Consider the following 26,760-nt stretch of genomic DNA (forward strand, 5'->3'; position numbering starts at 1 on the left):
CTCATCACATCTCTCTCTCTCTACTGCGCAGAAAAGAGTCTCTTCTCTACTGCGCAGAAAAGGGTCTCTCTCTCACACATGTGAAGCCGGAAGCTACTGAAACTGAAGCTGCAACTGCAGATCCAAACTTTGACCAGCGTGGACCATCAAACCTCCTCTTCTAATCTGCGTTATAGGTTCATCTGAACCTCCTCTGAAGGCTGCAACTTTTGGTGGTGGAATCAAGTCGATCCGACGGACGGTTTGCAAGATATCGACTGCCCTAGTTTGAAGGAAGCTGTTGAAACTGAAGCTGCAATTGCAGAAGTGAAGTTTGACCTGCGTGGACCAGAAGATCTCCTCATCTGAACTGCGTTGTAGGTTCATCTGAACCTCCTCTGAAGGCTGCAACTTTTGGTGGTGGAATCAAGTCGATCCGACGGACGGTTTGCGAGATATCGACTGCCCTAGTTTGAAGGAAGCTGCTGAAATTGAAGCTGCAACTACAGAAGTGAAGTTTGACCTGCGTGGACCAGAAGATCTCCTCATCTGAACTGCACTGTAGGTTCATCTGAACCTCCTCTGAAGGCTGCAACTTTTGGTGGTGGAATCAAGCCGATCCGACGGTCGGTTTGTGAGATATCGACTGCCCTAGTTTTGATGATGAAGCCGCTAATGTTGATGCTGCTGATCTAGGGTTTGCTACTGCTGATATAAATCAGATTTATTGTACTATTTCTCTCTACGGAATTACTAAAGATAAAAGAAGATTTGATCAAAGGGTTTCCCCACACAATGTGGGGTTTGTCCCTGGGTAGCCGCCACATCTTGTGTCTCTTGTCCTGGCTTGTTTTCTGTCGATTGTTTAATGTTCTATCTGCACTTTACTTTATGTACATGTGATTGCTAATCTGTGGAATATAATAAGAAAAAGAAGTAAATTGTTATAAGGATAGAACATACCATAACTTATCAACTTTCCATCTCTCCCAATTATCCATCTCCATTGTTTAGGTTGGTGGTCATTGGCCATTGGGATTGGCATCCTATCTCCACATACTTGAGTCAGGACCCAAAATCTTGGCCTGGAGGTTGTGCAGCTGAAAGAATGTTAAAAGCATATAAAGCCACAATGAAAGAAAACGTGAAAATGCAAAAGATGGTTGGGACAAAATTTAGCACATGGGAAAAAGCCTAGCATGGGCTCTACCTCCCTCATTAGCCATCACCCAGTTCCTTAAAGCATTCAATGATTCATCTCAAATAAAAGAACTCTTGAATCTCCCAACCTTGATGAGCGAGAAATCGCTACATCTTAAGGGGTATTGGAAAAGCATAAAGCAAGCTTGGACTCCTGAGTTATGCAATAAATAAAGACAAATCATTGAAGTAAAGGGTGCACCAGAGGGGTGGAAAAAGCAACCTGAGGAAAGGGATAACTCATCCCACTACGATTGCTCCCTCTTTACATCACTACATTCAAGATGTTGGACCCCCATTAGTTGGTCTCACGGTTGTGGCACTTTCGTTGAAATTTCTCCCACTCCATGACCACCATATCACAAACACCTATGGATTGATTCGCTGACCTAGGACCTATCACTCCCCTTAGAGGTCTAGAAACACCTAATAGGGTTGTTGACCTAATCATCCCTAACATAAGTGAGGTAACTTGTTTATAGATCTTGATCTAGTTAGACATTTGAAGGTGAGTTTTGTGTGAAGTATTTATGTGCCTCTAACATTAGATATGGCTCACTATGACACTTTAATGGTTTAATGTCCCAAATGAAGGTGATTTCACTTGATATTGAGAGGTTTTGTTCAAGTGGTATCACATATGCAACAAAGATTCCATGAAGGATAGTTTGATGCTTCACCAACACCTTCTAAGGGGTTCTTTGCCCCGTTTTGAGAGCAATCTTGACTTTGTGGCCCCAACATTGCCCCTCCAAAGATGAATGTGGGCCTTGAGAAACTTCCACGTGCTACTACACCTCTTGATGAACCTCCAAATGTTGAAACATTGAGCTTGAAAGCTCAGGCATTGGACTATTTGATGATGTGCCCAGATGAACCCATTACGCCCCCAAGCTAGCCTTGACCCTATTTGATGGATGGTACCTTGTTCTGAAGCCTAGATGAGAATGGTTATCATCGAGATGACTTGGGAGGGCTAGCACATCCCTTTTTACCATTGCTTGCCCTTAAAAGTGCCACATCACTCCTGCATGCATGAAAAGGGTAATGTAGGGCCTCTTTTGGATGATGTCATAGTGGAGGAGGCATCTTTTGGGGATGTACACATGCACTTTGGGACTTTCTTAGAGTTAGCAACACTCTTGAACCCTTGCCTCAATTCCTCAATGACTTATTGCCTACTTTTGAAGATGACATCACAGTGGAGACCATTTTTCTCCCATACACGTGGATTATATTTGGCATCTTATTATGTTTTAAAGCTATTTTAAGGTTAGGTTGTGACCTTAGGCCTAGTTAAATGCTCAAGTAAACTTTTTAGCGGTTTTACTTGTAAAATCACAAAAAAAAAGTGACTTGGTCACCCTCATATAAACAAAGGGGAATCACTTTTCATCTATGTTGCAGGAAACGTGGTATAGAGGTCCGTTTTCGTACGGAAACGGGTACGAAATGCGGAAACGCGTTTGGTACGGCCGTGAAACGTGTTTCCGGCCGTACTGCCACGTTTCCCGAAACGGAAACGTGGCCAGTACGGCTGAAAACGCGTTTCAGGGCCGTACAACCCACGTTTCCTCATTAACTTGTGTTTTTTTTACATTGTTTTTTAATTTACTTTTAGGGTATGTTAGTGACTTCTTGTTGCTTCTAGATGCGTGTCTAAAGTTATAAAAGTGAATTTTTGCCCTAGTGTTGATATGCAGTTCATCAGGAAGTTTGAGGGATATGCAGTTCATGGTAATGTTAAATTCTTAAAGTAAAAGTGATATTCTCCTTTATTTTTCATTTTCATCATTTTACTTAAATTTTTAACATTACCATGAAATGACTCAGGATGTTTGAGAGTGGTTTCGCCCTCATTGGATTTCATATGGAGAAAGTAGAATTTTAGATCTCACTCAAAATCCAGCAGACTTATTTGTTTTTCAGGATTTCAAGATTGGAGGGATTGCAATGTTTCCATTGGATTTTATCATGTACTAAGGTATGGAACTTATATTTAATCAAGAGAACCAAACTCTCTATGCAGGGGAAACTCCCAATAATCAAGATCATGTAGGGTACTAGGGTATGAAACGTGTATTTAATCAAGAGCACTAAGGTCGTTCGACTATGTAGGAGGAGACTCCCAATACAACAGTGGTCCTTCTAAAGAATAGGACGTGGATGCAGAAAACCCTGATTTGGATTTCTCTCTTGCAGCCTTATAGTCTTTATTGTACTTGCAGCCTCATATATTAATATAAATAAACGTTGATTTTGAGATTTGGATATATAATAAAGGTTGCTTTTGGATATTCCGATATTTTTATTTTCATTATGTGATCATTGATGAGTAAATGTGATGTAAATTAAATCTTAATGTTTAAGTGTAATAAATTATAATGTATCATTTATGCTTTATGATTGCACATATATATATATATATATATATATATATATATATATATTGAAAATATATATATATATATATATATATATATATATTCGTGTTTCTCCGTTTCCAAAATTTGGGGAGGTCGCGTTTCGTATCGCTTCCCGTTTCGGAAACTCGTACCCGTTTCCCCGTTTCGTGCAACTTAGCTTTTCATTTTGATCATCACTCATCATCACTCTTTTTCTTCTTTAGAAATGTGTACTAACTTGTCTTCTCTTCTAATTGGCCACAATGTAGTTCTATGGTGCGAATTGGTTTTGGAGAAGGATTTTTACTTCAGGAATGATTATAGAGATTGACTGAAGATATTCTTGTGGAACTTCTGTAAGTTTATTGCTTATCTTCTATATTTTGCATGTTATCTTATGTGAAGTAGGGTTCTTTATGTGCCATGTCTAAAATTGCTATATTTATCTTGATATCTTGATTCCTTATGCCATGCAAAATTGTTTTCCTTGAATCCTTCAAGAGAACTCCAAGTTGTGCACCTCTTGGATTTAAAATCTTCCTCTAAGGAAGCCTCTAGGGTATGTAAGAAGAGGCTTTAACCCTCTCACCCCTTTGTCAAGGCCATCTCCATTGAATTTGCCCTAAGTAACTCCATTGTCAATTTAAACAAGGCACTAATCTAGGTGGTGGTAATCAACCTCTCTTCTATAAATATTTTCTCTCTCCTCTCTAAAATTCTAGGTATCTATGGCACAAACAACTTAAATATCGGCAAATTCATATTTATTATTATTAGAAAAGATAGAAGATGATTACAATTTGTGGGAGGCCCCTAGCTTTATACTGCCTTGGGTGCCTCTTGGTGAATGGGCATGATCTTTGATCATGCCCTTTGCCTAATAACTATTAATTAATTAATTTTTTATATAACATTGCCTTCCTCCCAAAAAATGTTGTCCTCAAAGCATACGTAATGATGGATGTTGTGGACGAAATGCTTCAGTCTCCCAGGAAGCTTCTTCTTCTGGTAAGTCCTTCCACTTGATCAAGTATTCCTTCATTACACGAGATCGAAGTTTCTTTTCCCTGGTGGATATGATACCTTCTGGTTCGAAAATGACCCTTCCTTCATCATCTAAGGATGGAAGCGTTGTTTGTGCTGATTGATGGTCGCCCAATGCCCTTTTAAGGCAGGATACATGGAAGACGTTGTGAACATGACTTTTATCCAGAAGGCTTAAACTATATGCAACTTGGCTGATCTTTTTGTTGATCTGGTATGGTCCATAGAACTTTGGTGCTAATTTATTTTTTCCTTTTTGTTTCAAGGACAACTGTTTGTATGGTTGGAGCTTGACAAATACCCATTCTCCAACTTCAAATTCTCTCTCGGTTCTATTTCGGTCAGCTTGTTGCTTCATACGGTTTCTTGCATTATTTAAATTTTCTTTTAGGGTTTGGATGATTTTTTGGGTTTCTTCTAGTTGGTTTTTAACAGCTGGTAGATTTGTCTGGACAGTAGCTAGATCCTTCCATTTCGGAGGTTCGTACCCATACAAAGCTTGGAATGGAGTCATTTTTGCTGACGTATGATAAGTAGAATTATACCACCATTCAGTGAGATGCAACCATTGAACCCACTTATTTTGTTTTTCTGTAGTGTAACAACGTAGGTAGGCTTCCAAACATTTATTGACAACCTCCGTTTGTCCATCTGTTTGACGGTGGTAAGCGGAACTCATATTTATGTAGGTTTTTATATGGTTGAACAATTCCTTCCAAAAATTACCTTTAAATTTGGCATCTCTATCACTCACAATGACTTTCAGAAAATCGTGTAATTTATAAATATTTTTGCAAAATATCTCAGCGATTTGTTTAGCTGAGTCTGATTTCTTCATTGCAATAAAGTGAGCATATTTGGTGAGTCTGTCGACTACTACGAAAATCTTATCCTTGCCTTCAGATATAGGTAATCCCTCAATAAAGTCCATCAATATTTCTTCCCATTTCTGATTCGGAATGTTTAAGGGGTGAAGTAATCCAGGTGTCGTAATATTTTCACTTTTATTTCTTTGACATTTGTCACATTCTGCTACATATTTCTGAATATCGCGACTCATCCCCTTCCAAAAGAATGATTGTCGTGCATTGTAGTAAGTTTTAAAGAATCCTACATGTCCAGCTGACAGTGAATCATGTGACTCCTTGATTATCTTTGATTTAAACTTGGAGTTTGAATTCAGATAGATTCTTCCTTTGTACCATAGAATATCATTCTTCCATTCAACTTTTGAGTTGTCTGGAAGGTTATTGATTATCGCAGTTATTTCTAAATCCTTGGCATACTCACTTTGAATCTCATTAAGCCATTCAAGAACAACAACTGAGACTGCAAGCAATGTTGGTTCTTCGTCCTTCCTAGACAAGTCATCTACTACTACATTGTCTTTTCCCCTTTTACGTAGTATCTCCATGTCAAAGGCGGCAATTTTTTCAATCCATTTTTGTTGTTCTTCGAAGTCGTATATTTGGAAGAAGCAGGTCTACCTCCTTGGTCGTATATTTGAAGAGGCTAACCTTTCAACAATATTATATATCCTGTTCTAGCAACTCCATTAGAAGAATGAATATTTTGTTCTTCATTGAGCTTCAAGAGTTAAATGCTTGTAGGATGAAGCAAGCATTCGTCAAGGCAATTTTCATTCACTCTAGCACTCCCATGTCATTAATATACAAAAACCAACACAATGTTGCTCAAACATTTTCCCACCATAGATATAACATGGATCCTACAGTGCCCCAAACCAGAGTACATAAAGTAAGTGCCAATATGGGATGGGGATCAATTTTCAATAGACAATCATATCATGAAATTCATGAGATATATTACAAGACTCAACATAAATCAGCCCAATGGCAGGTTTTATTTGTTTATCTTAACTCTTGGTGTTGATCATGATTGGCTTAGGTCGTGTAAATGTAAAGCATTTCCTCCTTCCCAACATTAATTTCATGTTTCTTCTTACATAAAGGACCAACCTTTGAAACCAGTGAGGAAACATGTCAAATGTTGAATATTGCATTTGAGGAAGCCTTCCCTAAATGGGGGAAGGATTGTGAGGAAGAAAAAGATCCCTCTTTAGACCATCAAGATGAGGTCATTGATGAAGGCAATGAGGGTGATCTTGTTAAGGATTTTGATGAAGAGGACTCCTCGAAAAAGAAAGTTGAAGATGGCCCAAATCTTCTTGAGGAGGTTATCCCTCTTAGCATGCATAATAGAGACCTTGAGAGAAGTACTCCCATTAGCCCCTTGGATGATGATATTGGTGACTACTTACACATTGAAGAAGTGAAGTGGGAGATTTCTTATGATGAGGACCCTATCTATGATACCGATAAAGAAGATGAAGTTAAGGTGAATCTTCCCTTTTTCCAAGGTGTTACATCGGATGATACAACTATCAATAACCTCGAAAGGGAGGGTGACCACACTCCCCTCTTGAAAGATGGTATCAAATATTGCCTATGCATTAAAGAAGAACAAGTGACTAACCATTGTTATAACCATGAGCCTATTTATGATACCGATGATGATACTAACAAGGCCTTTCTCTTGCCTTATTCCTCATATCACTAGGATGAGATCCCTTTTCCCCAGCCATGCTTTGGAAATAATGAGCACACAGTGGTTGCCCCTTTTTAATGTGACCATCCCATTGAGCAACCTACTTGTTGTGACCCTCCATGTCAACAGTCCCCTTTTCCCTCCCATCATGACCTTAAGGCAACTATGAAGCACAACATCACTAGAAAGGATCTTGATATAGAGTTTAATAACTCAATTACTCAATCATCCACTCTATGTTTACACGGAAGGATCTGACTCTGCAAATTGGTGTCCTTCCCTTCATCCATTACTCCTTTCTATGATGTATGGACCTCATATTTTCCCACCTCCTACCCTTGTGACCTAGTATATGACTATCATGTTTAATTTCACGTGTATTGCTCATAGGAATAGGACATATGATAGTGATCTAATAATATGTTGGTTGCATTGGTTATATGACTATACTTAGCATGTGCTTAGTTTAACATGCATGTTGGAGTAGGATGCATTGCATCGCTAACACCATCATATCATGTTCTCATGCTAGAACAGATGCACTTAGATTAGACTTGCATTTTAGAGTTGATTTCATTTCCTGTATGGTTATTATTGTTTGATGAAATGTAGTATACCTAGGGGGGATATTATGGGGTACAGAGGGAGGTACCCAAAGGAATAATGTAATAATGGGATGGGCCATAGTTAATAAATAAAGTGGTTAACTCGCATCATGTAAGGGACCACAAGTAGTTAGCAATAATGTGATAAGCCCATTGTATTAGATATACGGTATTGAGAGACCCATGGTATTGTATGTATAAAGCCTATATAGAGGCTAGAGACTTCAAATCTTTATTAATATCAAAACCCTTGAGGTAGAGAAACACCATGTAATCACTCTTTAAGGAAGGAGAACACTCCACAAGCCATATGCTTGCCAATACAATAATCCTTGACATATCTCAATGGGGAGTCTCTAGCATCTATATAGGCTTCATACATACAATACCATGGGTCTCTCAGTACCCTACATCTAATACAATGGGCTTATCATATTATTGCTAACTACTTGTGGTCCCTTACATGATGCGGGTTAACCACTATATTTATTAACTATGGCCCGTCCCATTATTACATTATTCCCTTGCGTACCTCCCTTTGTACCCCATAATATCCCCCCTAGGTATACTACATGAAAAAATACGTGATCAAAGTACGCCCAGGACAGATGCTTCCAACAATTGTTTGTGATGTGCAAGATAACAAGTTTGTGGTCCCAAAGGATCGTTGGTGTTCTCATGACCTCCCCGTTCGAGTACATGGTTTGTGCACTCCACAGAGAGCTCATGTCCTAGTTGGAGCCAGATGTTACCTGCTACCAGTGGGTGACCCCATAGGAGAAAAATTTTCTTCTAGATTTGTCTTCAGCCGACAACCAGCAACCCCGACAGCCACCAGTGTAGCTGATATTGTGCCAGATGATCTCCGCTCCCTAAGCCTATATGTCCCCTCACCCATTTGTCGAGAGTGTATGTTTGAAGGTGGGTCATCCAATCCTAAAGGTATGTCTTTCATTGTGCAATCGAGTGCTTATGCTTGTTTTTCTTGGGCACACTTGGGTATGGATTATTGGGTGACTTGGAAGGAGGAAGGGTTTCGACTATAGTCTTGTTCCCTCACCTTAAATGGGGGGTTAATCCTCAACCCTAGTCCTGTGGGATCTCCCCTACTAGCTTATAGCTTTAGGATGGGCACTACTTGGGAAACCCCAATTTTGGTAGCGCAGTCTCGTTTTCCCGTTCCACATTTTCACTCCCCTCCGCACATTACATGCCCTATTTCATCATCTTCCCTCTCTGGGTCCACAAAGCTTTAGTACTCCCCCTCCCCTTGTCCACATATCTGGGTCGAGCCTGGAACAATGTGCCAAAGGTTAATGCATCGAAAAAATAAAAAGAGATAAAAGCATATCATGGCCACATACAAAAGGAAATAATACCACAAAATGCAAAAGATGGTCGGGACAATAAAATTTAGCACGTGGGCAAAAGCCAAATATGAGCTCCATGCCTTACCATTATGGCCATCACCCTGGTTCCTAGGGCCCCTATGAGTGCCCCCTACATCATTAAGGAGCCCATGCATGTCCCAACCCCTAGTGGGCGATGAACTGCTACATCATACATAGCATGATCTCATCCCTTGGAGCCCCGAGTAGTAAAATAAAAGAAAAATCAAGGCAAAAGGAAAATGAAGAAGGGTGGAAAAACAAAGTCAGGGTAACTCATGTACCACGATTGCTCCCTCCTGAATTCATACACCCAAATATGCAGGCATCCCTCATCATTACTACCCTTCAGCCCATAGCATTTGGCCCTGAGACCCCTGTGTCCCAATCCACCTCATCATTATGCACATGACACCTACCACTTGAAGGGTGTACCTTGGGCATGTCTTTCCCTTTAGCGGTTGGGAACACCTAATAAGGTTGTTTATTAGCCACTCTTACCTAGGGAGGTAACACCATTACATGCTCAAAGCCCCAAATTTGGAAGGTAAATCTATTATGAAGTCTCATTTATGCCTTGGATGATAAGTTTGTTTCACTTAGACGCACTAATGAATTATTGTACTTGAGAGTGAGGAGACACATTATATCTTATGCGTAATTGGCAGGTGGTTTCATCATGGGATGGGCAACTTAACTGGGGCCCAGGCCGACCAGAGAATCATATTGACACTTGTAGGGGATGCGTTGAGAGCCATGGGACTCCGCCATGTGATATAGCATTGTCTCATCTTATGGGTGCCCTCAACACCTTCAGCAACTTGTTCATTGCCCCACATTATATGCGAGACAATGCACTTGGACTAGCAATGCTCCCAGTTGACTTAGCAATATATACAGGGTTTGGCAATTGATCTAAGGCCCAGAGGAGGTTTGTCTCATCCTTGAGACATGGGAGGGAAAGCACCATCTTCCGTGCCCTCATTTGGAGCAGTTTACAGACTTATTTTTCATCAGGAGACCCATGAGACCATTACTTGTGCCCCAGAGCCACTTTGGAGCACCACATAATCATTTGCATAGGAATTAAGGGGCCATCCCCTTGCCCATTGTTCATGAAACCCTCTCCTTCATTATGGCACCTTGAGTACTCATTTTGGCCTTCCAACGACCCTTTTACAACATGGTTTCATCATTTCGACTCACTTATGGATGGCTTCTTCATCACTTTATGAGCTACTTGGTGGGCTTGTTACGAAGGACATGTTATTTGCACATTATTTATGATTGTAGGTGATATTAGGCTAATTGGAATTAGTAAGAGGATCATGTAAGTAAAGTTGACTCTCATTTGTGAGAGATCATCATCACTTCTTGGATTAGGTCTCTCGTACGAACTTCGCACTTCTTCTTGGATGTCTACTAGAGATCTATTGATGCATTTCAATATATTTGGGAGCTAAAATTTTTGTTCTTTCTTGGAGCTACCTCTTGTTCTATGGTTGGATATATCTATTGTTATCTTGTAAGTGTTATTTGTTGAAGACTTTTCTTGAATAATGTCTAATATGTGGAATCATTGCAACTAGCTAGATCTTTTGTCCCCTAGTTTTATTGAATATCATTCTAAAGATTGTTGGATTGTGGATTTCATGAGTTACTCACTGAATAACAAGTAGATGAATGTTCCTAGTGGATTGAAACTTGTTTTTCTTCCCTGAAATTCCATAGATCTTGGGTGGGTAATTACTAAAAGGTGGTTTTTAGGGCATCACTTTTTAGCCTCCTTGAAGACAATTTTGGCGAAATTTTGAATCATCATAAACTCCATAGCCCAAGGATTAGGTACTGATCCAAGCAAAATTGGTGGTCACCTTCTCCTTGTCTTTCTTTTTCTCTCTCCAAAAATTTTCAACCCCATTCCTAGATGGCCAACTAGGGCTCCTTGCGAATTTCTTTAGAGAAGGAGTTTTGCAAAACCAATTGGATATAAACTTGTGTTGGTGTCTCCTCTAGAGGTTCACAAAGTTTGGTGAAATTCTCACAGTTAGTTTTCAAGAAAACTCAAGCCCTAGTTGCAACTTTGGAAGCCCATCTTAAACGTCTTTGGTTGGTGGTCTTATTGGGGGTCATTTGCACATAGAATTCAAAGGAATAGATCATTCTTGACCCTTTCCCTATCCTATCTTGACCTAGTGAGCACATTGGAGGAACTCCTCCCATGATTACTTATAAACCCTAGGTCTCGCATAGGGTTCTTTCTAGGTCTTTAGTGAAGTGAAAACCCTATTTCAAGTGATAATCATATTGCAAAGCTTCTAGAGAGGTCTTATCTCACCTTTGAAGTCTTGACCCTGCGCATACTCATCACCATCGAATATCTCTAACCCTAGGTCTAGATTTTCCTCCCAGGTCTTTCTTGGAGAGCCCTTAGCTTCTCTTGAAGCATTGAGCCCTAATTGAGTCTCCCCCTGAATGGGCCTTAGGAATCACTTCATACCTTATCATTGATCCCATCATTATAAGTGATTTCCTCCATACAAGGACTCCTCCCATTGGTGAAACTTTGTAAAGAGCATGGGACACTAACTGAGGTGACAATGGGTCTTTGTCTCATTGTTGTCATTTGGTCTAGTGGTTGTCCCTTAGGTACCCCTCCTAGGACCCCTGCTAGATTGTGTGGCAACAATTTCATTATCCATTGTCCATTGTTCATTATTAGTTTTAACTTTTGAGTCTTGACTCTAGATACTGATGACCTTAGACCAAGTCTTTGATTCACCACTTTTTATTATTTTTTAGTTTGAGTAATTTCAATTTACTATTCCAATCTTCAAACTTTAGTATCTATTATTTTGCTTAGTACTAATCAAATTCTAGAATCATGGATGATGAGTTGAAATCAATATATACAATATTTTGTCCATGGGGTCTTGGATAGACGGTGATCAAGTGCTCTGTTAAGGCACTCCTTGATGTGAAGTCACTGCTTCAATTCCCCGCCCCAATTGGGGTGATATATTGGACATGTTGAAGATGTAGTCTTGCCAAGCTTACAAAAAAAATTATACACAATATTTCACTATTTCTATTTCATTAAATCATTTATGATATATGAATCAATTATTTCATTATTGAACTTGAACTATATTATATATACACCAATGTCCCCCGGTCCCCCTTGAATTTCCCAAAAATTTGGGGTTGCTCGCACACATCCCCCCTATGTGTCTCCCCATCCCGAAAACTTGGTGGAACATATATATATATATGATTGGAATTCAAATTCTACAATGAAATACATTGATTCATATATCATAAATGATTCAATGAAATATAGCCCAATGGATAGCTCAGTTGGTCGAGTACATGTTGCTAAGTACCTTGTCTATCAGGAGGTAACAAGGTCAAATCTCCTCGACGCCCTTAGGGTTAGGCCTTGCTAGTTTGGTCGGCGGGTAGATCCCTTCAAGTTGATCTACCTGGATTTTCCTGTGAATGTAGTGGCCACTCAGTGTCTGTGAACCACCCTAAAAAAATGATTCAATGAAATAAAAACAAAAAAATATTGTATACATTGATTTGAATTCATCATTTATTATTCTAAAATATGATTAGTACTATGCCAAATAGTAGATACTAAAATAGTAAATTGAAATTACTCAAACTCAAAAAAAGTCAAGAGTAGCGAGTTAAAGACTTGGCCTGAGGTCATTAGTATGTAGAATCAAGACTCAAAAGCTAAAACAAAAAAATGAATAATGGACAATGAACCAATGTTATTAGAACCTGACTAGTCATCGAACCGATCGACCCCAAACCAAGAAGGGGGGAAAAAATGGACCAAAATACTGGTCGACCAAAAAATATATAAATATCCAAAATAGCACCGAGTGCAGTCCATATTTGAACCAAAAGTACATCAACACAAAGACTCTAGATGGCCCCTATAATCCAAAAACAATCATGCTACATCAAATACGTATATATCATCAAAATCATTGCTTATATTGGGATCCTCGTCGTCATTATCACCCTCTAAGCATTAAAACAAGATAGAAAAAAGCTTAAAATGTCAAATCAAGATTTTGTTTGAGTGGTGGGTACAATTTTATTAGAGTAATGATAGAGGAGTTCAACTATCAATGCCACCAATATCAAGGTACATACAGGGCTTGGTGATCTTAATGATCTTAATTAAATGGTAGTTCCATACCCTCATACATGATAGAATACAATGGAAACATTGCAATCCCCTTAACCCTGAGCCCTAAAAATTGTTAAGTCCATTGGATTTTGAGTGGGATCTAAAATTATACTTTCTCCATATGAAATCCAATGAGGTCGGAAACACTCTCAAACATCCCAAAACAATTAATGGTAATGTCAAAATTTAAGTAAAAAGATGAAAATGAAAGATAAAGGAGAATGTCATTTAACATTACCATTAATTACATGTCATTAGTAGAACCCTAGGGTTGAATATTAGGCTTCCTTGCTCATAAATTATTGTTTTTAGGCAAAATTCAAGGGAGGATGCCAACCATTTTTTAAGGGGGACACCCACATGCACCCCTTTTGGGGAAGTGCATCCCCCCATTGGGGAAACATTTCCCTAAATTTCCCCAAAAGGGGGACGTGGAGAAACATTTCCCTAGGTGTCCCCCCATTTCGAGACCGTGGGAAACATGGGGAGTGCACCCCCACCCTAGGGGACGCATCCTGGTGGAACACTATAAAAAGAAACATGCTACAAGCTACTAGCCTACTACATATCAATGATCAGCCTACTACATATCAATGATCAATGTGATCAATCATCAAATTCATCCTTGCTCCTAGAAATGGGATCCTCCACATGAGCTACAAGACCATCCTCTAGTTCAAACTAGTCAAACTCCTCAAGGATATTTGCAACTATAATAGTAGTACTAGTAGAAACATGGCTTGTACTTGCCATGCTTAGTGCTAGTCCTACTATTAGATCCAAATCCAAACTAATTTACCCCAAGTCATCAATATCGAGATCAAATTCCATCAAGTATCCTCTACCTATAGTGAGCCTTGAGGTTATTCAATATCATCCAACACAATGGGATCTATATCGATTTTTTGTTCAATAAATGGAGCAATTATTTTCATGTTCTAGAACTCCTATTTTTAGGAGACAGAACTATTGTTTTTGGCATGTCTATTTTTAGCAAGTCTACACTTATAGATGGCATGTAGTAGAAAAGCAAGGTGGCATTTAGCGTCTTTTGATGGTTTAGTGGACTTGTCTTCAGTTAGGTGCAATTTAATTAACTATAATTCTAGACACTACTAGGTTTGTTGAAGTTTGGATTGAATGTGAAATTTTGTTTTCCTTATATGAGGTCTGATAAGGTTGGAAGTTGGAACCCTTCTAAAATATCATGAAACAATTAATGATAATATATTAAGTAAAAGGGCAGAAAAGGAAATATAAAGAAAATGATAATTTTACTTTAAGAACTATTTATTATCATTCCAAGTTGGCTTGTGTCAAGCAAATTGCTTTTTTTCTCCTCTGAAGGCGTGCTAAGGCGTGTAAGGAACCAAACCAACCAATTTAGTAGCAAATTTATCCCTGACCTAGTTTGAAGGCCAACCTCAAAGGTAAACTTGGTCAACCCAACCAAGTTCGAGTTTAAGTTAGATGAGTTTTAAAACATTGCACCATACCATGCTTTCAAGTATGTAGAACATGCCTTGTAAGGTGTGAGATGTACCCATCAAGATGATCATGCCTCCAAATATGCAAAAATATCTCAGGACATGTGAAATTCCCTCAAAATTATCATCAAAGAAAGATTATGCATCCAAATGTGTGATAATGGCAACTTATCTCCAACATCTAGGCCTCACACATGTTTTAATGGTGATAGGGTGAAACCCTAACCTTAGTCTTCCCTCAATGTTCTTCCAAGAAACCAGCACTCCAAGTCAAAGATGAGATGAGTTTATTAATGTCCAACAAATGACCAAAATTGGGTCAATGAGACTACTTGGTACATAATTGGTATTACAAAGTAGGCGTGCAAAGGCTAGTCATATAAAAATGAGAAAGTACAATGGAAAAGGGTAGTGAAGAAAGAGGCTAGTGAGCTCCAATCATCACATCTCTAATACAAGTGTGTAATGAAAGAATTAAATTACAGGACTCTTTTGTCCCTCTATTTATTGTGAAAATTACTAGATCTAACAATCTCTGGAATCCTACTGCAACCAGCTGAATCTACTTCACCTAGATCGTAAATTACATTACAACCTTATTTCAGATTTCTTCTTGAAATATTGAAGTAAATTACTAAAGCAGCCTACACCAAATTAAATTTGATTCTGAAACATAGAAACTGAGCAAGGAAATGCGAACACATAGGGCACTATTATTTTCGGACAAAAGTCCCCGGAAAAACCCAATGCGGGAAAACTGGTGCAGCAGCTCTGCAGGTTTATTATTATTAAGCAGTAGCAAATTCTGAATACATCTTTGAATACCTCAAAGGGTTATTCAGTTACAGAGAGAAATATTGGCAGAAGCTTAGCTTTGTGAGATTACCTCACACAATCACTGAGAAAAAGTCCTGGCTGATCCGGTCACTGGATGAGGTGCCCCTGGTAGGCCTTGCATTGCCTCTACGTTGTCCCAACGTCAACTCTCCTAGGCACTGCGTCACCCAACTGGGGAATCGATCTGCAGCCCAGAGTCACTGCTCTCAGCCTCCCGGTCTCACACCCCGGCTTCCGGCTACTGAAACTGACTCTGCTGCTAGATTTTCGACTCTCTCTCACCCTCTGCGCTGCCTCTACGTGGCCCTGCTGGCCCTGCGTCAGCCTCTGCGTCTGGGCTACTGGATCACCCTCTGCCTCTCTCTGTTGATGATTCTCCGGCTGAGAAAATATCTCCCTCTCTCTCTCTGGAAGCTATCCCTGCCCCTCAACTGCAAGAAATCTCCTCAATCGAATTTTCCTCCTAAGAACTTCTCACTTTAGAAAATCGATTTCTTGATATCTCTTGGTGTATTTTCCAAATGACCCTCAAGCCCCTTCTTATATCTTCCTGTTGGACAACCAACGGCCTAGATTAACTCCTAATCAAAGGCTCAAATCGTTTTGACTTTATGTCCATCTTTTTCTAAAAGTTACACCCACAATTAGATTAATACCCATTAATATTTTAATTTTCCTAAGTTTAGACTTAGGAACTCCATTAAAAATGTTAATTATTTTAATATAATCCTCTCTGAATGGAATTTCCCAAAACAGTTTCTGGGTTCTTTGGAATGCATCTGCCCAAGCCTCCCTGCAAAATTTGAGGCTTAGAGCACATCCGATGCTACCCCAAATCAACACTCTCTCTTGGCAAGGAATGTGCTCTAGCAATATACTGTTGTTGCATACTGCTCTTACTCTGAAGCATCGTCCTCTGTGTTGCTGATGTCTGACATGCTATCCACCAACTACTGCATTGTTGCTGCAATTGTACTGCTACCTTTGACACTGCCACTGCCAATGCTACATTTGTACTACAACTCCCTCTCAAATGTTGCATCTGCTATGCTGCTAGCACTGCCACTGCTAACACTGCATCCGTACTGCAACTCAGTTGCTAAGAGAAGCAACTGAAAAAACATCCAAAATTACTGAACTAACTGTGTTCAGTATGATACCACGTGAATGTTGGAACTGACTGCTGCTAGTCTCTACACTGACCCTCTGAATCTATTGCGCTGCTGCTAACCTCTGCTCTGTGCCATCTACACTGCTGCCAACTCTGCTCTGCGTTGTTCAGTCTCTGGCGCTCCTAGCCATTGCAACTATCTCCCCGACACTCCTCGGCACCATCCGACACTAGTCCATCTTGCTACTGCAAAACCGAGCTCCCGTAGCAACGTATTGATCCAAGGGTGGACTCCTCAAGGATCTTGCCCATCTGTTGCTCTTTCGAACTACAGCTCCAAACCAGCCCACCTCCCTCCTAGAGGTATCTCGACTGTAATGGCGAACTCCTCCTGTTCGATCCTTGTGACTGCAACCTTAGGATGGTGCTTCTCATCCTTGTCCTTTTTCTTCAGGAGACACTAGGATGCACAGTGGCCCATCTCGCCACATCTGAAACACTTCACCTTGGAGACGTCCTTCCTTGGTCTCTGTTGCCCTTGTTGTCCCTTCGATGCAAGGGCTGCATTATCCTCCTCCTCCTTAGGCTTCAACCCACAGTTGTTGTTGCTTCTGTCAAGTTTGACCTTGACCAGGTCTCTCCTCAGCTCCTCCTGTTTTAGAGTTGCCCACATCTCATCCCAATTTGGCAATGCTACTCTACCCAAGATACTCTGGACAAAGACTTGCCACTCATCTGAGACAGAATTTACAACCAGTCTGAGACAGAATTTACGGCCAGTCTAACTAACTCTAAATCCTGAGGTGTATGCTCCGCAGCAGACAACTCATCACGGGTTTCCTTCAGCATTGTGAGGAATGGATCCACAAGTTCTCCCTTCTGCATCTAAGCAAATCTCAGCTTTTGTTCCAAGTACATCTTCCATTGCTCGAAAGATCCCTGATATAACATAGCCAAGGCATCCCACATCTTCTTAGCAATCCCTCTGCTAGCAACGTGACACACCACGTGATCCTTGACTCCATCCAAGATCATCCTCTTGGCCTTTTCCATCTCAGCCTTGTACTTCTTCAGCAGATTTGCGTCCGCAGGTTCAACTACCACACTATTGACGTACGTCTTGAGGGCATGCTCATCTAGAAGGAAAGACATTCTAGCCTTCCTGATGATGTAGTTGGATGCTCCGTCCAACCTATCCTGATCCCTCAAGCCACTAGTTGCCATCTCCTCCGAAAACTGTCGAACAACTCCCTCTTTCTCCCTACTTCGTAGCTTCTAGGATGGTTTGCGTACTCCCTGATGGAGCTGATAAGTTTGTCGCTCCTCTACTGCCCAGCAAATGAGAAATATTGATTTCATCAGCAAGAAACCATTGAGGAAGTATTCCCTCACTATGTTATCTGCTTCCTTCTTCCGACGGTTTTTCTGCCCAGCACTCAGCTTGCAAAAAACTGCATCCCTCTAGCTTTGCGTTGAGGCTCTGCATGGCTCCCTCTGCCTTGGCAAATTCTCAATCGGCAGTCTTACCTCTATGTCGACTCACTCAGAGGGAGATAACTTCGAAAATATAGCCCTCCTGGCTAGAACTGCGTAATCCCTCAGGGGACTCGAACTGCTGCTTGCTGCAACAAGTTGGCCCTTGCTTTAGTGCTAGATCTACTCTCCCTGTTTCACATCAACAGGTCTGCTACCATGTGAAAATTCCTAGATCTAACAATTTCTGGAATCCTACTGCAACCAGTTGAATCTACTTCACCTAGATCATAAATTACATTACAACCTTTTTCAGATTTCTTCTTGAAATATTGAAGTAAATTACTGAAGCAACCTACACCAAATTAAATATGATTCTGAAACATAGAAGTTGAGCAAGGAAATGCAAACACATTGGACATCGTTATTTTTTGACAAAAGTCCCCAAAAAAACCCAATGCGGGAAAACCGGGTGCAGCAACTCTGAGGGTTTATTATTATTAAACAGTAGAAAATTCTGAATACATCTTTGAATACCTCACAGGGTTATTTAGTTACAAAGAGAAATATTGGCAAAAGCTTTGTGAGATCACCTCACACAATCACTAAGAAAAAGTGCCAGCTGATCCGGTCACTAGATGAGGTGCCCTTGATAGGCCCTACGCTGCCTCTACGTTGTTCCAGTGTCAACTCTCCTAGGCACTGCGTCACCCAGCTGGGGAATCGATCTGCAGCCCAGAGTCACTGCTCTCAGCCTCTTGTTCTCACACCCCAACTTTCGGCTACTAAAACTGACTCTACCGCTAGATTTTCGAATCTCTCTCACCCTCTATGTGGCCCTGTTGGCCCTACGTCAACCTCTACGTCTGGGCTACTAGATCACCCTCTGCCTCTCTCTGCTCATGATTCTCCGGCTCAGAAAATCTCTCTACGGAAGCTATCCCTACCCTTCAACTGCAAGAAATCTCCTCAATCGAATTTTCTTCCTGAGAACTTCTCACTTCAGAAAGTCAATTTCTTGATCTCTCTTGGTGTATTTTCCAAATGACCCTCAAGCCCCTTCTTATATTTTCCTGTTAGACAACCAACAGCCTAGATTAACTCCTAAACAAAGGCTCATATCGTTTTGACTTGATCTCCGTCTTTTTCTAGAAGTTACACCCACAATTAGATTAATACCCGTTAATATTTTAATTTTCCTAAGTTTAGACTTGGGAACTCCATTAAAAATATTAATTATTTTAATATAATCATCTCTGGGTGGAATTTCCCAAAACGGTTTTTGGGTTCTTTGGAATGCATGTACCCAAACCTCCCTGCAAAATTTGAGGCTCAGAGCACATCTGATGCTACCCCAAATCAACATTTATATATGAGGTGAGGGAGGCCAACAATACAAAGTGAACCTAGTCCACTAGAAGCAACCTAACGACGAGAAGATGGGCCCACACATAAAGTGCTCCAACTTTAGGTGACACGTGTCAAGCTTCAAGGCAAGTATGTCCGGCAAGCAAGGCTCCAAGGTTGAATTCCCCACAAGATGTGTCCAATGTTCCACCTCCACAAGTGTCCAAAGCTCCAACACTCCTCCTAAGCAATGTGCTCTTTTAGGTCCACCCCACCCACATGATCATTGCTTAAGCCAAGTGTCCCAAATCAAGTACAAGCCTCCATGCAAGAAAATAAGTGTGCTCATGCCATCTAGGGCTCAACACCCTCATCCAAGATGCCCGACTCTCCTCCTCCAAGCAAGTAATCCTCCCAAGTAAACAACCAACCTCCATGTGACCGTCACAAAAATTGTTATCACCATGTTGTCTAGGTCTTCAACACCCCAAGGGAGAATGCCTCATAAGCATCAAAATAGTCTAGCAATCAATGACCAAGCCAACACATGTGTCTGCCCATCACAGAGCAACCAAGGGTCATCCATACACCATGTACTCCACATCACATGAAGCACCCCAAGCATGGTCTAAACACTTTCAGAGTAACCTTCAAAGCTAGCATGCCATACGATTGCATAGCTTTCATGATGGCTTTAAATACGTAGATTTGTTTTGGATCCAAACAATTATGGACCTAGAGATTGGGTATGGATGTATAAGAAAAATAACAAGAGAATAACTTTCTAGCGCAATAGATGATAGTCAATAGGGGGTAGATTGACTTTAGTCAGATCTGACTTCCTAGCACAATAGATGACTGTCAATAGGGGGTAGATTGACTTTAGTCAGGTCTGTTCTTGAGACAATCCTAATGCACAAGCCTATGTCCTACATTCCTGTAGGTATGCTTGAAAAAGAAAAATGCTTCAAAATTTTATGGACATGCCAAAAAGAGAAGGAAGGTATTACCATTTTCACAAAGCTCTAGCAGCCAAGGCCCAAGAGTGTTTTGAAGGCTCCTCAACTATGATGGTTTGTGGCAAAATGTCATTTTGAAGAAGTACATAGATCCTTTGTCCTTCGAAGATTGGATAAGGTTACCCAAGGCCCAAGAGTGTTTTGAAGGCTCCTCAACTATGATGGTTTGTGGCAAAATGTCATTCTGAAGAAGTACATAGATCCTTTGTCCTTCGAAGATTGGATAAGGTTACCCATAAAATCTATCTCCAATATTTCTATCATCTGAAAACCTTGGTATCGTCTTTTCTTTTGTTGAAGAATTGGCTAGCCTGGAAGATGGGGAATGGTGAAAAGGTAAGATTGGGAGTTCACTAATGATCCATGGGTGCAGGGTAATGATCCACGGGTGCAAGGTGTTCGCAACCACAAACTCCCTCAAATAGTGATGACATCACTCCATATGCAAAGTCTATACTCTTTGGCTGATGCAACTGATCCTTTAGCTACATTTCTGTGGCATCAAGTGTGGAAGAGGGCATATTTATTGGGATTGGATGGTTTGGATGCAACTAATTGGATTGCTTATGTTCACAGACTGATAAATAACTCAATCGGACTTGGGGTAGAAAACGATTACTTCATCTAGTCCAAAAACCTGTCCTCTAAATACGTCTCAGCTAAATATGGATATAGAGCTATGTTTGAAGAGGAGTATGGTGGTGGAAGAAAATTTGGAAGGAAAAAGCACCACTAAAAACCAGGATCTTTATGTGACTTGCTTTGGCTATAAGAATTATTATTAAAATTGGCAACTAGGGCCAAACTCCATGTGGGTCATCTTATTTATGGCAGCTAATATTTTTCTTGGATTCCTCTCATCGAGAGGTGTAGGATTGATCTAACGATCATGCGATTCCAACATGTATTCATGGAGATATGAATTTATTTGTATTTCTTGACAATTTGTCAAGGTCGGCCAGCAAGTTAAGTTGTGTTGCACACCCCCAGCTAACCTCAACATTGCATATAAAAGAAGGAGACATTGTGTCTCATTTCACTCACTCTCATCCTCACATCTCTTCTCTCTCCTTGTCTCTTGGGTATACGAAGGAGAAAGAAGACTCTCTCACACGTGGGAAAAGAGGACGCAGTTAGGGCATCATTGTGAGGATGCAGCTAGGGCAGCGAGGACGCAGGAAGGTACAGCCATCTTGTTTGGGGTGATTTAGGCCTGCTTTGACCAGCGTTTTACCTTCTTTGACTGCGGCTTTGTATGGGCAGCCTCTCCTAGGCTAGACGAAGTGCTGGACAGCCTGCGTTGACTTTTGGAGAGCTGATTTGGGACAGCGTTGACTGGTTAGGGCTGGCTGCAGTTTGCTGTAGCATTCATTGCTGATTTGACCATCTTACTTTGACTGTTTTGGGCTGCACATACTTGCTGTTGGAGGCCGAGTTCTCCTAGGATATCTTAAGGTCATTGGTGAGCTGTTTGACCAGCTTTGACCTTGCTGATTTGAATTATACTGCTGCTGTTGTAAATCACAGATTTGTGATATTGTACTATCTCTCTCTCTCTACTGAATTATTGAAGAATATAGAAGAATTGATCAAAGGGTTTCTTGGGGTTTGTCCCTAGCTAGCCGCCACATCTTGTGTGTCTTGTCTTGGCTTGTCTCTTGTTGATTTCATTTATGTTCTATCAGCATTTTACTTGTATGTTAATGTAATTGCTATACTAAGAATTGGCATTGGGCTAATAAGAAGAATTGAAGTAGATTGCTCTAAGCATAGAACATACCATAATTTAACAATTATGAATTGGGACATTTTGTAGCAAAGGACTTGGAAAGGCCTGTGCAAATGTGTGATGTGCAAAAATGGAGGAACATTCATTGACCACCTGCTAGTGCAGTGCCCCTTATGTTAAAGAGGTTTGGTTTTCTTCAATGGCTTTAGCAGGTGGGGAAGGGGTTGTGACCAAGGTGTTACCCTTGAAAAACGCATGGAATCCTTGGTTTGAAGAGACACTGTTAAAGGATCTTAGGGCTTTGCCATTGGTTATTTCCTAGGTTGTGTGGTAAGCAAGAAATGTTTTCCTTCTTCAAGGTAGGAAACCCCTCCTTTTCAAGTAAGCCAACAAGCTAGATATATTTATGAAGGCATCTGCTATTTTGGCAAGATGAATGACCCAAGGCAGGTGATAGAAACCTTGATTGACAAATCTAAACCCTGCGCCTTCTTTGATGGGGCCTGCCAGGGTCCCTCAGGGGCCATGGCACTGGTGGACTGAACTTTTTTTCTCTGACCCCCATAGTCTACCGTTCAAGGCTGGTTTGGGTAATGGATAGAATAACTTCACTGAGTAGAATATTCTCATTGCGCTGATGAGACTCGCAATAGGAAAAGGTCTTACTCAAAGATTGGCCATCGAGTAAGTGAATGGATCCACAGGCTTGCACAATCTGGTTCTTCATCCTCAAAGTGAAGATGAAGGAAAGTAGCTTCTCGTTGATTTCTTATGTTTATGTATATAGGGAGTTAAATTGTTAAGTGGATGCTTGTCCAAACAAGCCTTAGTAGTAGTTGAAGGAACTATGGAGATCTTTAAATTCAATGCTAGAATTACCTCACCAATTATCACCATATCATTTCATGATTAAATCTTTTCTCGTTTATCGTTGTATTGGGCGGATAGTGAAAATGCGTAGTCTTGTAGGCATTATCTAGATATGTTTTCTTTTTGGCCTTATTGACTCAGTTTATCAGTGAACGATTAGACACTATTTTTGATATCATAATGTATAAGCAGGACTGTGAAGTCCTATGACTGTATTTTACTAGAACTTTGATGAATTTCTCTAGATGTTTTTTCTTCTTGAAGGAATCCTCCAATTAGGATGGAGAGAAATTTTTGAGTGCTTGGAAAAGAATATGAAGCTAATATTTTGGTTCATTTACTCTACAGAATATAAAGAGAATGTTATGGTTCATGTGTCCTACCCAATAAAAGAAGCAGTTATCAACTTGTGATGAGCATTTATGCAGATTTCTGCAATTGATAATGTTGTGAGAGAGAGATTATAAATAATTATTGATATATTAGCAACCCACACACATTAGCGAAGATGTGTAGTGATAGGATTTATGATCACATATATAGTGCAAGCTTGGCCCATTGTGTGATAGACACAAGTGCAGAATAAATAGTTAGTTATGAGACAGAAGACTGTTTATGTAGTGCAGGATGTTCCCATGCCACGATGGTAAAGACATTCATCTTTTGCGATGGAGGTGCAATGTCTCGTAGAGTCTGATCCTTATGTTAAAGTGGGTTTCCCATGTTAATGCAGAGTGAGGTTCATAGTCCACAGGATCAAGAAAGTTATGGCACTATTTGTTGGTGGGCAATTGACATGAAAAAATGATTTAGTTATGAGAACAAGATTGTTCTTTTAACGCGGATGATGTGCCATGGCAGGATGGTAAAGTCATTCATCTTTTAAGGTGCAGATGCAACGTTCAAAACTCAATCCGCCATGTTAAAGTGGCTTTCCCATAATGCAATGTTGAGGTTCATATCTCCCAGCAGATCAAAAAAGGTTATAGCAACATATTGTTGTTGGACGATTGGCATGAAGAAAAAATAGTTATGAGACACAAGTTGGTTTATGTACTACAGGATGATCCCATGACAGGATGGTAAAGTCATTCATCTTTCAAAGTAGGGTGCAAACTTGGTATCTCTTAAAGTCCGATCCCCTCCCCCCAACATTAAAGTGGGTTACTGAAGCATTATGGTACCATGTTATTGTTGGGGCATTGGCGTGATACCTGACGAACGCGAAGTTGCGGAGCACAGCGCTGAGGAATGGCTATATCCCGCCTTAACACTCTGCTACCGTCGTCCTTCCTTTCTGGCTCTTCTCCACATTGCCCATACTCATTTCCACCTGAACCCACTTGATTACGCAATGGAACGACGAGGTGCACTTGAGGTAATTTAATTAAATGTGATTGAAATAACTACATACATACCCCAAGCATAAGCCCGCCTTGGTCATCCACTGCCAAACAATGCCATCCCCCAATGGCTGCCTGCAAAAGAAAACTCTTCTTCATTAATAAAATTATCTTATCTTATTGATAATTAATGTATTTTTCCAAAACCCAACACTTGAAACAATACCAACATCAACAGCACCTCACCTGAACGATCTTTACATTCTCCAGAGCCTTCACCTAACACAACCATCATCCATTCTCTCAACTACCAGTTTTTAATCAAAGGAAACAATGGAATAACAGTAATTGTAATAGAAATGGAAATGGAACCTGGGTGGGAGTGCTCTCAGTCTTGCTTCCAGGAGGATGACCCAAAGTGCCCCGCTGGTTCCATCCCCACGTAAAAAGCTATACATTCATAACATTCATTACTCACTTTGAGGATTGAGCTGAATGAATAAAGGGAAAAGGACGAAACGAGTTGTTGTCTGAACCCACCTGACCGTCTTCATAGATGGCAAGGGAGTTTCTACTGCCAGCCACCACAGAGACGACGCGCTTTCCTTTGGATGCCAGGGCTTGGATGCTGCAAACCCAGTCCTTATCCTCCACATTCCCCACTCCCAACTGCCCATCCTCTCCAGAACCCCTGCACCCACGACCATATCTACCATTAACATTTAGCCTTACCAGATCAATATACTTTACAGAGAAGAGGATGAGTTGCCATTGGCCTTGGCATTGGCATTGACATTACCAGGCAAGCACTGTGTGATCTGACTCCATTCCACTAACGTCACTCCACTTTCCACCGCTCGAATGGAACAAATTATATGCTGCTACCGATACATGTATCACGCGCATACTTCCTTTTAAACATTTTCTTCCCTGTCGTCCAGCACGAATTGCATTTCACATTGCCATTTTAGCATTGGGTCGCTGACGCGATTCTTCCCGGTCACTTCTATCTCTAATCTGCATGAATATTCTTGTGTTCTAAATGAATTTATATCTGGTCAATTGAAGAAAAGAGGCGTTTTCCACAGGCTCCATGTCACAATTTACATTCTTTTTCTGTTTTTTTTTAATTGAATTAATGCCCTGTATAAATGAAATGAAATGAAATGATATGATATTCTAAGATCTACCGACTAAAAATAGTCTAGAAGACTATATATATATATATATTTTAAGTCACAATTTATTTTTAAATTAAATCAATGTCACACCTAGGTTATAAAATTCCACTGGTTTTACTCTTAAATTAAATTCATGTGGCATATAATCTGAAATTATATTCACTTTTTTTCAATGTATTATATGAATTTAAATAAAAGGAGATTGGCAATTACCAAGAAGTTTCATTTTACTAGGTCTTTGTTGTGGGAGAACAAATAAGAAGTTGATAAACATGCCAATGAAGCCACTAAGTTAAAAGAGGTGGTTAAAAAAGTTAATGGTATTCTGGGTAATCAAAACTATATGTTAAGTTTCATTTTACTAGGTCTTTGTCATGGGAGAACAAATAAGAAGTTGATAAACATGTCAATGAAGCCACTAAGTTAAAAGAGATGGTTGTTAAAGTTAATGGTATTCTAGGTAATCAAAACTATATGTTAAATGAGTTTTAAAATAGGTGGTTATTCAAGTCAATGGTATTTTGGGTAATCAAAATTATATCTTAAATGAGTTTTAATGAATTTGATAGGCAAAATTTCAACCTTAAATTTCCATGTGCCCCATATTTATGAGCTTCACTTCCAATACATTACCACAATACCAGTATTTTAACAAGAATGTTGCACCCCTTTGCATGTCCAACCTCATGGCCAAACACAAACTTGAAGCTAAGACAGAAGTTTATTGTCTTTGTGGTGGAGTAATTGATATGTGCAAAGATTGGTGTTCAATGGAATTTGGCTTCTAGTTTCAATCTACGGACCATTGCTTGGTAAGTCATTATGATGCCTACCTATTATTCAAAGCTTGTCTGGTCTAGTGGATTTCTATCCAAAAAGTTCCTTTGGAGGAACCCTATCTTTGTGTTTTTCTACCAGGTATTCTCCAATTTGTATGCATTGTTTGTCTCTCTAATGTGGTCAAATT

At 40.1% G+C, this 26,760-nt stretch overlaps 1 pseudogene across 1 annotated transcript in view; it reads right to left on the reverse strand.

The window, feature by feature from the left end:
- LOC149243053 (ultraviolet-B receptor UVR8-like) overlaps positions 1 to 25,643 on the reverse strand; it is a 168,585-nt pseudogene extending 142,942 nt beyond the window's left edge. Inside the window, exons 1-6 of the transcript XR_016246683.1 lie at positions 25,412 to 25,643; positions 25,153 to 25,303; positions 24,985 to 25,062; positions 24,859 to 24,891; positions 24,688 to 24,747; positions 24,484 to 24,602 (exon numbers count right to left, since the gene is read on the reverse strand). The product of XR_016246683.1 is annotated as an ultraviolet-B receptor UVR8-like (transcript). The remainder of the gene's footprint in view (positions 1 to 24,483; positions 24,603 to 24,687; positions 24,748 to 24,858; positions 24,892 to 24,984; positions 25,063 to 25,152; positions 25,304 to 25,411) is intronic.
- Positions 25,644 to 26,760: the final 1,117 nt, after the last annotated feature.

This window comes from Pinus tabuliformis, chromosome 8, assembly GCF_031772625.1.
Source record: "Pinus tabuliformis cultivar Carrire ecotype Pingquan chromosome 8, CPIR1, whole genome shotgun sequence".
In the NCBI taxonomy this organism is placed as follows: Eukaryota; Viridiplantae; Streptophyta; class Pinopsida; order Pinales; family Pinaceae; genus Pinus; species Pinus tabuliformis.